The following is a 13,155-nucleotide window of genomic DNA, read 5'->3' on the forward strand; positions in this document are numbered from 1 at the left end:
CTGATATTCTGTTAAATATTCAAGGTGTTCATAGCCCCCAAATAAGTTTTTTTCTTGTTAATTACACTTCTCTTCTTCCTCTCCTTCTCCTTCTTTTTCTTCTTCAGCAAACCCAAAAGTCCACTTGTTAAGCCTAGGGAAAAACCAAAGAAAGTTAATATAGCAGTACCTTTTTTTTTTTTTTTTTGGCAAAACTGCTCTGTTCTTTAATGATATGAAGCAGTCATGCATATCTGGCTACTGCATAAAAGTTAATAGTGTTGGCCGGGCGCGGTGGCTCACGCCTGTAATCCCAGCACTTTGGGAGGTGGAGGCGGGCAGATCGCAAGGTCAGGAGATCGAGACCATCCTGGCCAACATGGTGAAACCCCGTCTCTACTACAAAAACAAAAATTAGCTGGGCGTGGTGGTGAGCACCTGTAGTCCCAGCTACTAGGGAGGCTGAGGCAGGAGAATGGTGTGAACCCGGGAGGCAGAGCTTGCAGTGAGCCGAAATCACGCCACTGCACTGTAGCCTGGGGGACAGAGCAAGACTTCCATCTCAAAAAAAAAAAAAAAAAAAAAAAAAAAAAAAGTTAATAGTGTCTCAAGTAGACTTCTGAATTAACCCTCTGTTTCAGACAAGATAGTACAAATTCAGTGTATCTCAGAAAGGAATCCATAGTATTTAAAGAGGGAATTTCACGACATTCTATAGAATTCCCCAGCTCCAATAATTCTAATCTTTTCAAAATCCTCCTTTACCTGAAACCCGAAATTTTTCTTGCAACGTATTAAAGCTCTTTTATTACACATAACTCTGATCTTCCCATCTCTTTGTGGTCCCGCATTCCACTTGTATTCTCCATACTCTCACTGAGGATTCCATGTATGTCTGCATGTTCAGTGTGCTGAGCCCTGAAATGTGTGTGTCTGGCATTGAGCCTCTGATGAGAGACATAAAATAAACACTTTCTATTTCCCTCAGTGCTAAGCTTCCTGCTCTTCTCTGGCGCCTCTTGTCTGCAACCAGGGAATGGGAGTGACATCACTAAACACGTAATGTGTGTTGTGCTGTGGGGTCAGCTAAAGGGTAATTTCTAGGAAGCATGCCCATTCAGAAGACAAACCAGTGTTGGCACTGAGCAGGGGCACTTACTTAGCAAAATGATGCATCTGAGATGACATTTCTGCAGGGTACATAGTGCTAGAGACCTCACTCACCAGCCATGCTAACAGTTGGCATGCTAGGGTTCTTTGGGCACCTCAAGTGGCTTCTTCATGGATGAGAAATAGCAAAATAATGAGATTTAGATAGGGGTTCGTCTTGAATAAAAGCGAATACGTGCTGTCAAATGAAACACTCTTGGCATCCTGAAAAGCTTTCTTCTAGCTCTGCTCCTCAGCGTGAATGTGCCCAGATATTTTTCTTTGGCATGTTTAAGGCTAAAACCCAGGCTGACCCTCAAAATAAGCAATATTCCTTCTCCTAATCCAAAATGGGTGTGGGGCAGGGGAAGCAGTAAGAACAATATGTTGAAGAGGAAAAACACAAACACAAAATAATATCTCATCAAGTCTATGCAAGTGATGAGACCTAAGGATAAGCTATTAAATAATTTCATCAGTTTATCCAGCTTTTCCCCCACCCCTCATTCCCCACTTGTCTTCCCTGCCCTGCATTGTTTTTCACATGCCATTTATTTACCTTGATAGTCTTCCCTTCTTTTCAGTAATCAAAATCCAGCTCATCTTTAAGTGTCTAATTCAAAAGTCACAATCCATAGAATGGCCAATACTAACAGGAAGTACTTATTCAATGAATTTATTTGAGTGCCGACTGTATGCAAGAACCTGGACAAGGAGCCCTGAAGAAAGAGATACAGTTCCTGGCCTTAGGGCACGGCAGCATGAACTCCTCTTCCAAACTCTTACAGTCTGTAACTCTGACTCATTTGTGAGTTGGGATATACTTCTTTGTATTGTGAGCCAATTTTTCAAGAGTGACCTCTCATTTTTCCAGCCAGATGAGAGGTAACTTGTGTGCAGGGAGTTGAGACCAAAGCTAAAGCAGAAACACCTTGGTTTAAATCTCAACTTTGCTATCATTATTTTACCTCTCTGCAACTCAGCATCCTTTCAAATTTCCCCAACTTTTTATTTGGAGAAATTTCAAGCCTGAAGAAAAATTGAATAATACAAAGAACACCCTATATGCACATTACAGAGATTCATCAATTTGTTTTACCCTTTTTTTTTTTTTTTTTTAAGAGATAGTCCTTCTATGTTGCCCAGGCTGAAGTTCAGTGACACAATTATAGTTCACTTGAGCCTCGAACTCCTGGGCTCAAGCAGTTCTCCCACCTCAGCCTCCTGAGTAGGTGGGACTACAGGCTCAAATCACTGTTCCTAGCTAATTCAACATTTGTTAACATTTTGCCACATTTACTTTTCCCCTCTATCTCTCTTTCTTTCTCTCCCCATGTGTGTGCATACACACACACACCCCTGCAACATTTGATAGTAAGTTGCAGACATTAAGACGCTTCACTTTTAAAGACTTTAGCATGTCTCTTATAATATCAAGAATATTCATTTACATAACTACACCATCATTATCACATTTAAGACCATATTTTAATATTCCCTTTTGTAGCAACAATGTTCCCTATCGTTGATTTCAGTCAGGAAGGCAGCAGGGATCACGTATTGCTTTTGATTCACCATTTGTCTTTCATCTCCTTTAATCTAGAATAGTTCTCCTATTTTGTCTTTCAAGACATTGACAGTGTTGAAGAGTTGTTTTTAACAGTCGTTTTGAAAAGTTGTTTTGCAGAATGTTCCTCAAATTTGATTTGCCTGATTATTTCTTCATGATTCGATGCAGGTTAAATATTTTTGGCAAAAATACAGCTGAAGCTTTCTTATCTGAAAAATGAAGATTATAAGAATGCAAATATCCCTAGAAGTGTTTTTTTTGTGAGGAGTGTAAGCCTAAAATGAAATTCTAACCCCCCCAACCCCCAACCAATTGAATACACCCCTCCTCTTAGCCAAAGGCTTTCTTAATTAACCTGAAAAACTAGTGCAAGCCATGATGGGAAGAGGGAGCTGGACATGCCTCATTATACCCCTCTCCCTTTGGGATCCAGGCATAGCTGACCAGCATTAACACCAAAACAGAGATCTTAAGACGTTTTGTAGCAATAACAGTAAATTCCAGCCTGACTCTAATACAGCATCACATGACAGATAGAAGACCTTGAAAGAAGTCCAAGTATTTTACCCTAAAATACATTTCTTTGACATATTTTGTTTGTTTGTTTGTTTGTTTGTTCTTGAGACAGAGTCTCGCTCTGTCACCCAGGCTGGAGTGCAATGGCTCAATCTAGGCTCACTGCAACCCCTACCTCCCAGGTTCAAGTGATTCTTCTGCCTCAACCTCCTGAGTAGCTGGAACTACAGGCATGCACCTCCATACCCAGCTAAATTTTGTATCTTTAGTAGAGACAGGGTTCCACCATGTTGCTCAGTCTAGAACTCCTGACCTCAGATGATCTGCCCACCTCAGCCTCCCAAAGTGCTGGGACTACAGGCGTGAGCCACCGTGCCCCGCCTCTTTGGCATATTTTGAAATGCCCTGCAAAGCTGTCTCTTATGGGGAAAGTCTACATTCTGTAGAGAACTCCTTTCCCTTTCCAGGTCTTTTCCTTTATCCAGGAGAGAATTAATTAAGAGTCTGGCACCTTTTTAAGTCTGATAAGAAACATTTACACAATCTATTTTCTCTGAAGCCTGTTACCAGGAAGCTTTATCTATATAATAAGAACCTGGGTCTCCACAACCCCTTATCTTAACCCAGACACTTCTTTCTATGGATTCCAGATCTTTAGATGAACTCTTTTAACCGGTTGGCCATTTGGAAAATCTTTGAATTGATCTGTGACCTGGAGCCCACAGCCCTCTTTTGAGTTGTCCCACCTTTCCGGACTTAATCAATTTATATCTTACATGTCCTGATTGATTTCTTATGTCTCCCTAAAATGTGTAAAATCAAGCTGTAGCTCAACCACCCTGGGCACATGTCATCAGGACCTCCTGAGGCTATGTCATGGGCATGTCCTTAGCCTTGGCAAAATAAAGTTCTAAATTGATTGACACATGTCTCAGATACTTTTTGGTTTACCGAATTAAATGAAGTAGTATAGATAAAACAATAGGCAAATAGTAGGTCCTCACCAGATGTTGGTTTCTCTCCACACACTTTATAATTATTCCTTAGACCAGCAATTCGGCCTCAGGGTTATTTCAACTCAATGAAATTTTCCAAAGAGGGAATAGAGATTGCCCCCTCAGAAAACACTTTTTGGGCACATATATGGCTTTGTGGATGAATGTCTTTAGTAGGCCTATTTTGAAATGCTGCCATCCTTGGATATTCTAAGAAAGATGTCAGACCAGACACAATGAAACTTAATTACCTCAATGATAGAAGTAGAGCCGAATAAATAAAACTGTGGCTTCAGTAAAATGAATTAGAGTTGCATAGAACATTTCTGCCTCAATTCTTATGGGTAAAAAATGTTTCTGAATCTGTTTGCCTACTTTATTTCAATATTGCAAACAAAAGTAATACTTCTTTAAAAGTTGGGGTTTTCCAGCATCATCCTTAGCAATAATAGTTTTCACTAAGCAGAATTGTAGCTGGAAGTGGGCCAGGAAATCGGGCTTAATATATACTGCTTCAGAACCACAATTAGGAACCCACTTTAAAAACATTTCTCTGGGTTATTGTCATGGCATTACTTCTTTTTTAAACAGAAAAAAATAGTACCAGAGGTAAAAATCCAATTATTTGAAGGCTCCAGAGTTGAGTTCCATGTAGCTCACTTCCACAGTCATTAGTCTATTGGGCTATAGCCAGGCAAACTTCAACTCTGGAGAGAGAGTCTCTGATCATGTACCTGCAGTGTGGTGGGTCATGTCTCAGGACATGTAATCAGTAACTGCAAATTACCCATATTTCAAACAAATGGGTATTTAACAATTTAATAAAGTACTCTCTCAACATGAGAGTTAACAACATAGTTAAATGAAATAAAACATCAAACAAACACAATTATAACTACATTATACACTGATTAGGTCTCTAATTGTTTCCTGGGTATATTTATCATGCTCGTGTAGGCTCCTCGTGGAGCCTATGCGGCTATGTCTTTTCTTTCTTTGATTTTCTCTAAAAAGCCTACTATGATCCAACAAAATTATGATGTGACATGTAATCAGGCCTGATTATGACTTTTAAAGACCTAAGCATTGAAAATTTTGTGGTGTTCCCTCCCCCAATGTATAATTTAACATAGAAACCTTGCTAAAATTCATATAGTCATTACCAACAGGGATATGTTCTGAGAAATTCATCATTAGGCAATTTCGTGATTGTGCAAACATCATAAAGTATACTTGCACAAACATAGATGGTATAGCCCACTACACATCTAGGCTTATAGTACAGCTTACTGCTCCTAGTCACAAACCTCTACAGAATGCTACTCTATCAAATACTGTAAGCAGTTGTAACACAATTGTAAGTATTTGTGTATCTAAACATAGAAAAGTTACAGTAAAAATATGGTATAAAGGAAAAATGATACACCTATGCAGTGCAGCTCCATTATAATCTTAGGGAGCCACTGTTGTACATGTGGCCCATCACTGATCAAAACATCATTATGTGGTGCCTGACTGTAGCAGCTGTAACAAAGTCCAATATAGTCTGGTTTTTGTCTTTCATGAAAATTACTTTGATGCTTATATATCAATTTCTTGACCATCTCTAGTTGTTTCTTTTTTCATGCCCCTATTTTATTGATACTTTTGGAATGTGTGGCTTGCCTACTGGGTAATCCAGCAGTGCATATAATAAAACAATATTAAAAAATAAGCACAACACAGGGCATTTTATATACACAGTGACCTGGGTCAAATGTCAACAACAGGTTCCACCCTAGGTCACTTCTCTTAAAGGAAATGCTTCATTAAGGTATCAGTACACTATTGATTAGCCATAATAGGCAATTTGTTCTAGAAAATAAAATTTATTGGATGATGTGAATATCACCACTAAGTTATGCAGACACTACTCTCTCCTCTTAATCTTGCCCAAGTTAATGCAAGTCCTAGAAATTGAAAAGTTTTAACAGTTTATATCATTTTATTGTTGTATGAGTTTACTTCGAATTGAAGATGCCTAAGAAAGAAAAAAAGCAAAAAAGGATTCAGTGTTGTAAAATTTACTTCTACTGTCAGAACAGTTTTTATTCCATTTTCATATTCAAAGTACCCATGTGTGTTATAGTTCCCCTCAAGCTGATATAACCCATTTACCAGCACATTTCAAAGTTAGAGTGAACTTTTTAGAGTACCCTCATTGCAACCCTTGGTTTTCAAAAGCCTGTGTCACTATTTGTTTTATTTTTGAAAGCAAACATCTCCTGTCAGGATGCTCATGCATCATCTAAACTGTGTATCTCATTGTGGTTGTGTGCAAATACACTGAGTTTAAAAACAAATATGATTTTGAATGACACTGTGTTGCCCTAACAAAGGGAACACTGTCCATCTTCCCTGACAGCTTCCCTCTAATTAAAGAGGCCCTGATGCCCCACAGAATGCCAGACTCCTTAAACACTCCCCTCCCACCCACTGTTTTCACTGCACAAACAGTAGAGAAAACAATTTGTAGCTTACTGGTCTCCTTCCTAGAAGAAAATTTAATAACATCCCAGAAGAGATGTAGAAGCAAAATTTCCTGATGGGACATACATTACTTCTTTTAAACTACCACTGGCTGTGGGATTTGGTTAGCAACAGGGCTTTCGTAACCATCTCTGAGCTGTCAGTGTGGAGTTGGCCTCATTTTTTGTTTTTAACAATGGCATCTCATTTGTTTTATCCACACTGAGAAATCATCTTTGACATTCCATGTTCAAAATCTGCCTCTACAGAAACACAAAAGCTGAGAGATTGTTTCAAGATAGAAAGGACAATGTCAACTTTTTCACTTTTGAAATCTCATCTTCAGGTGGACATTTTACACAGCAAAGATGTGTACCAAAGATGTGCTGGTACACATTAACCTGTGTCTATTCTACAGTCACATTGTTCCACATCAGAGCTTACAAAGGAAAATTTTTCTGTGTTTCTCTAAGTTTAATATAGGTCTCCACTTACTGAATCTCCTATCTAGATCAGGTTGCTTATGCACACATATCTACACACTGCTATAGAAAGAATGCAATAATACCGAGCATAGCACCACCGTGTTTCTTTTTCTTTTTTATTTCTATAGGTTTTGGGGGGAACAGGTGGTGTTTGGTCACATGAATAAGTTCCTTAGTGGTGATTTCTGAGATTTTGGTGCACCCATCACCCAAGCAGTGTACACTGTACCCAAGGTGTAGTCTTTTATCCTTACTCCATCTCACCCTTTTCCCCAAGTCCCCAAAGTCCATTGTATCATTCGCATGCCTTTACATCCTCATGGCTTAGCTCCAACTTGTGAGTGAAAACATATGATGTTTGATTTTCCATTCTTGAGTTACTTCACTTAGAATAATGGTCTCCAATTCTAGTCCAAGTTGCCGCGAATGCCCTTATTTTAGTATTTTTTATGGCTGAGTAGTATTCTATGTTATGTGTGTGTGTGTATACATATATGTGTGTGTGTGTGTGTGTGTATAAATCACAATTTCTTTATCCTCTCATTGACTGATGGGCATTTGGGCTGGTTCCATATCTTTGCAACTGCAAATTGTGCTGCTATAAACATGCGTGTGCAAGTATCTTTTTTGTATAATGACTTATTTTCCTCTGGGTAATTACCCAGTGGTGGGATTGCTGGATCAAATGGTAGTTCTACTTGCAGTTCTTTAAGGAATCCCCACACTGTTTTCCACTGTGGTTGTACTAGTTTACATTCCCACAGCAGTGTAAAAGCATTTCCTTTTCATCACGTCCCTGTCAACATCTATTTTTATTTTTTGATAATGGTTATTCTTGCAGGAATAAGTTGGTATCTCATTGACACCACCCTGTTTCTACTTTATTTCCATTTCCTTATACGAACTGTTTACTCAGAGGCAAACCGTAACATACTTTGAGTTCAGGCAAAAGTAATAGAAACAGTAACACTCTACATTTATACTTCATAGATTCCAAAAGAGTACATTCATAGTCTGTCACTTGGCCTTCACAGCAAGCTGTGAATCATACAGCTGGTAAATATTAAGGGGTAACATTACTGAGTATATACCCAAAGGATTATAAATCATTCTACTATAAAAACACATGAACACATATGTTTATTGCAGCACTATTTACAATAGCAAAGACTTGGAACCATCCCAAATGCCCATCAATGTTAGATTGGATAAACCAAATGTGGCACATATTCACCATGGAATACTATGCAGCCATAAAAAAGAATGAGTTCATGTCCTTTGCAGGGACACAGATGAAGCTGGAAGCCATCATTCTCAGCAAACTAACACAGGAACAGAAAACCAAACACTGCATGTTCTCAATCATAAGTGGGAGTTGAACAACGAGAACACACGGACACAGGGAGGGGAACATCACACACTGGGGCCTGTCACGGGATGGGAAGCAAGGAGAGGGAGAGCATCAGGACAAATACCTGCATGCAGAACTTAAAACCTAGATGACGGATTGATAGGTGCAGCAAACCACCATGGCACATGCATACCTATGTAACAAACCTGCGCATTCTGCACACGTATCCCAGAACTTATAGTAAAGGTGTAATGCAAAATCCAATTTTCATGCTCTAAATCAGAGATCAGCAACCTTTTTTTCTGTAAAAGGCCAGAGAGTAAATCTTGTAAGCTTTGCTGGTCTCCCTTACAAAGAATCAACTCTGCCAGTGTAGTGCAAAAGTAACCACAGACGATATCTTAATGAATGAGTGTGACTGTGTTCCAATAAAACTTTATTTCCCCTAAACAGATAGTGGGCTGGACTTGGTAATTTGAACTGTAATTTGTCAATTTCTATTCTAAACCACAATGCTTTAAAAATCTGAGAAGGTAGAAATCATAAGACATTGACAGGTAAAAAATATTTGGTTTCAAGGGAGGGAGACATTACAACTTGGGTTATCAAAAAAAGGCTTTATAGATGAGGAGGTGATTTAGTGGGGTTTGAAAGATAGGTTAGATCTAAATGTGAACACCAGAGCATTGGATATCTCATGCAAAGAGAATGACGTGAGTAAAATTATGGAGAGAGGATATGGAGTGGGGGTATGTAGAGGAAGAAGAGAAAGTTTAGGTTGACTGAGAAACAGATATGTAGACCAGTGAGATAAGAAAAGTGGAGATTTTGCTGGATCCGATGGCTCACACCTGTAATCCCAGCACTTCAGGAGGCCAAGGTGGGAGGATCACTGGAGGCCAAGAGTTCAAGACCAGATGGGCAACATGTTGAGAACCCATCTCTTATAAATAAATAAATAGATAAATAAATAAATAAGAAATGTGGGCCTTTCATTAGATAAAAATATTTGGAACTGAAAAACAAGAGCTTTATTTCATAGAAAATTGGAAACCGCTACATGTTTTTGAGAAGAGGGGTGGCATGAGAGAGGGAATAGTTGTATATGTTATGCTTCTTTATGATAATGAGAGACAGTTGTGCCAGAGGGGTCAAGAATTAACCTAGGCCATAATGAGTGAAGATGCATTTCTAGTCATTGCAGTAAACTAATCTGACTGGAAAGGGCCCCAGTGAAACACTTGAAAAGTTTCACCCACTAGACTAATGAAATGAGAAGACATGTTTCCAACTGCCTACACTATGAGTGGAAAAGGATTGACTACAAGAATCGGAATCCCAAGGCTAGGTGGTGAATTCAAACTACTTGCTCATCACCTGTTAGTCAGGAATTCAGGCCGGGCTTCACTGGATGGGTCTTCTGCTCCACTCGGGACTGGGCTCATTCACTCCCCAGGTTTTAGCTGGTGGCTCCAATGGGCTGAGTAAGATGGAAAGGGCCAAGAAATTTTCACTTTCATGTTTAATTCATTGATATGCCATTTCCCTCTATGTGTAGACAGCATGGGCTTCTCCACCACATAGTGGTCTCTAGTTAGTTATGCTTTTAATATGATGACTGGCCTCCAAGAGGGAGCTCTCCAAGTAGTGAAAGCAAAAGTTGGGAGTCTCATAAGGCCAGTCTTGGAAGTGATGCAGTGTCATTTCGGTCACATTCTATCAATCAAAGTCAGTCACAGGCAGCTCAGAATCAGGGGAAGGGATCATAAACTCCACCTCTTGATGGAGGAGTAGCAAGATAACATTACAAAAGAGCTATTGGGAGGGGGTCTATTGTTGTGGTCTTCTCCAGAAACACAATGTACCACAGACGTTAACATAAAAATTAATCTAGGGCCAATGAAACCTCCAGGGACCTGACAGAGGCAAACCCCAAACCACTTCTGTAGTTCAGGCCTCATGAGAGTACCATGGTACACAAACCTTGTTGAAAATGTACTTGTGATCAAAAATTACAAACCACATAGGGAAACAGGATACAGATACAGCAGAGGGCAGAACTGGCACACCGTGACTTGGAATAATGGAAGAGATGAAAGAGATTTAGAAATAAACATGATTAACATGTCCAAAGAGCTAAAGGTAGAAAATATTTAAAAACACACAGGCATATTTGAAAAGTATGAAATTGAAATTGTAGTGACAAAAAGTATACTCATTGAAATAGAAATCCCAACACAGCTGACAAGGAATTAATGAAATATAAGATAGACCTAAGGAAATTATTTTAGCACAAGTGCAGCACAAATAAAAAAGATATTAAAAACATAAAATATCTAAGGGATATTAAGATACTAGAAAGTTAAAATATGAGTTTAATCCATACATCTAATAGGAATTCCAAAAGGAAGGAATGGAGAGGATGGAGAACCAATATCCAAAGAGATAGTGGCTGAAAGCTTTCCACAATTAAAGAAAAACGTTGTTATATTTAGTAATCAGTCACAGCAAAATTTAAGCAGAATAAATACAAATACACAACTAGACACATCTTACTGAAAATGCACAACATCCAAAACAAGAAGTAAACAAAGCTCCAGGGAGAAGAAAATAAGACATACTAACAAAGGAACTGACTGTCTTCTCAGCAACAATAGGTAGATAATAGAATAATGTATTTTAAATGTTGAGGGAAAATAACTATCAATCTAGAAATCTTTGAAGTATGCAATTGCTGTTAATAATTAAGGCTAAATAAACCCATGTTGTAAAAAAGACAGAAATCATCAGATCAGAATTTTGTTATTTAACTTTACTGAAACATGCTTTATATACAATAAAGTACAGCCATTTTAAGAGCACTGTTTGATCATACTCTTGTAACTACCACCACAATCAAGATACAGAACATTTGTGTCACCACGAAAGGTTACCTTCATCCCTTCCCCAGTCAATTTCCCCACCCCATGCTTGGCCCCAAGTAACCACTGACCTGCTTTCTGTCACTATAAATTAGATTTATTTTTTCAAGAGTCTTTTAAAAAATGCTTTTAGACTGCATGTAATCTTTGTGTCTGGCTTCTTTCACTCTGCTTAATGTTTTTTGCGATTCATCCATGTTATGTGTATCACTAGTTTATTCTATTGCACAGAAAAGAAAACTGATGCTTCAATATTAATTCCAGACAAAAGAAAACCTAATCAGAAAGTACTATTAGGGCTAAAGAGGGATTGTATATAAGAAAATTACACCAAGAGAGTAAAATAAGTATGAATGTATATGTTTCTGACACTAAAACCGCAAAGCATTTAAAGTAAATCTGATAAAATTACAAAGAGAGTCCAGGTGCAGTGGCTCATGCCTATCATCCCAGCACTTTGGGAGGTTGAGGCAAGAGGATTGCTTGAGCCCTGGAGTTTGAGACCAGCCTGGGAAACATAGTGAGACCCTGTCTCTACAAGACATTTTTTAAAAATTAGCCAGGCATGGTGGTGCATGCCTAAGTACCAGGCTGAGATGGGAGGATGCTTGAGCCCAGGAGGTTGAAGCTGCAGTAAGCTTCAATTGCCACTACACTCCAGTCTGGGTGATAGAGTGAGATACTGTCTCAGAAAAAGAAGAAAAGAAGGTAGGAAATTTAAAATAAGAATGAAGGCTTCCCTGATAAAGTCATCAGTTAGTTGACTGTTAACACTGTTATATGCTTAATCATGCTAGCAAATCAAAGCATAATCATGCTGGCTCTTCTAGAAACAATATTAGTGGAAAGGGTATTGATATGAAGGAGTTAACACTATTCATTATTTTCTAGGCCATTGGTAACCATGATTTTGCAGAAGATTTAAAAACATTGGATCACTTTCCCTTTACTGTAAGATAAAGACCAAAATGACAAAAAAAAAAAAAAAAAAAAAAAAAGCATTAACTGAGCACTTGTCATGTGTCAGGCAATACGTTAAACACTGTACCTGCCTTCAATACATTAAACACAGTACCTGCATTCTCTCTCTTCACTTCTTGCATCAACTTTTTCCTCAATTTCATGGAAGGAAAACTGAGGCTCACAAGGAGTGGCTAGTGAAGAGCAACATCAGGACTTGAACCTGTGTGTAACTCTAGAACCAACTCCTAATCCATTAGACCATACCAGCAGTTTACAAATTTCCACCATTAACTTTCCCTTCTGACAGCAGAACACATTCCTGACCCGAATCCCTACTAAGCCACCAGCCAGTTCATTCTTATTCAAACTGTGGAGCAAACACTCAGCTGGATTATTTCTCATGTAAAACTTTCCATCTGCAGAGAAGCAAGACGGGCTTATTTTTTAAAAAACAGTCTCCCTGGGGCTGGCCGTGTGATGGAAGTGAGAGGCAGCAGGTTACCCTGGCCGTGGCTGACAATGAAATGCTGGAGATCAGAACTGGGGAATGACGTGCAGACACAGCACATCAAAGCCACAACGAGTGGCCTGGAAACAGGCAGCTCAGCGCCACCCAGCTCCTGCTGCTGCCGGAGGAAGGATGCTGCAATGGTCCTCACTTAACCGCTCTCTGACTGCCAACAATCACAATAACTAACGCCTTGCACTGAATTTTCAT

General features: G+C 39.0%; 1 long non-coding RNA gene across 1 annotated transcript in view; it reads right to left on the reverse strand.

Moving 5' to 3' along the window:
* The window catches only part of LOC111539629, a 50,022-nt gene continuing 36,867 nt past the window's right edge, over positions 1-13,155 (reverse strand). Inside the window, exons 3-4 of the long non-coding RNA XR_002730738.1 lie at positions 9,931-10,033; positions 1-133 (exon numbers count right to left, since the gene is read on the reverse strand). This is a non-coding gene — a long non-coding RNA (uncharacterized LOC111539629). The remainder of the gene's footprint in view (positions 134-9,930; positions 10,034-13,155) is intronic.

The sequence above is a fragment of the Piliocolobus tephrosceles genome, chromosome 1 (genome assembly GCF_002776525.5).
Source record: "Piliocolobus tephrosceles isolate RC106 chromosome 1, ASM277652v3, whole genome shotgun sequence".
Taxonomy (NCBI): Eukaryota; Metazoa; Chordata; class Mammalia; order Primates; family Cercopithecidae; genus Piliocolobus; species Piliocolobus tephrosceles.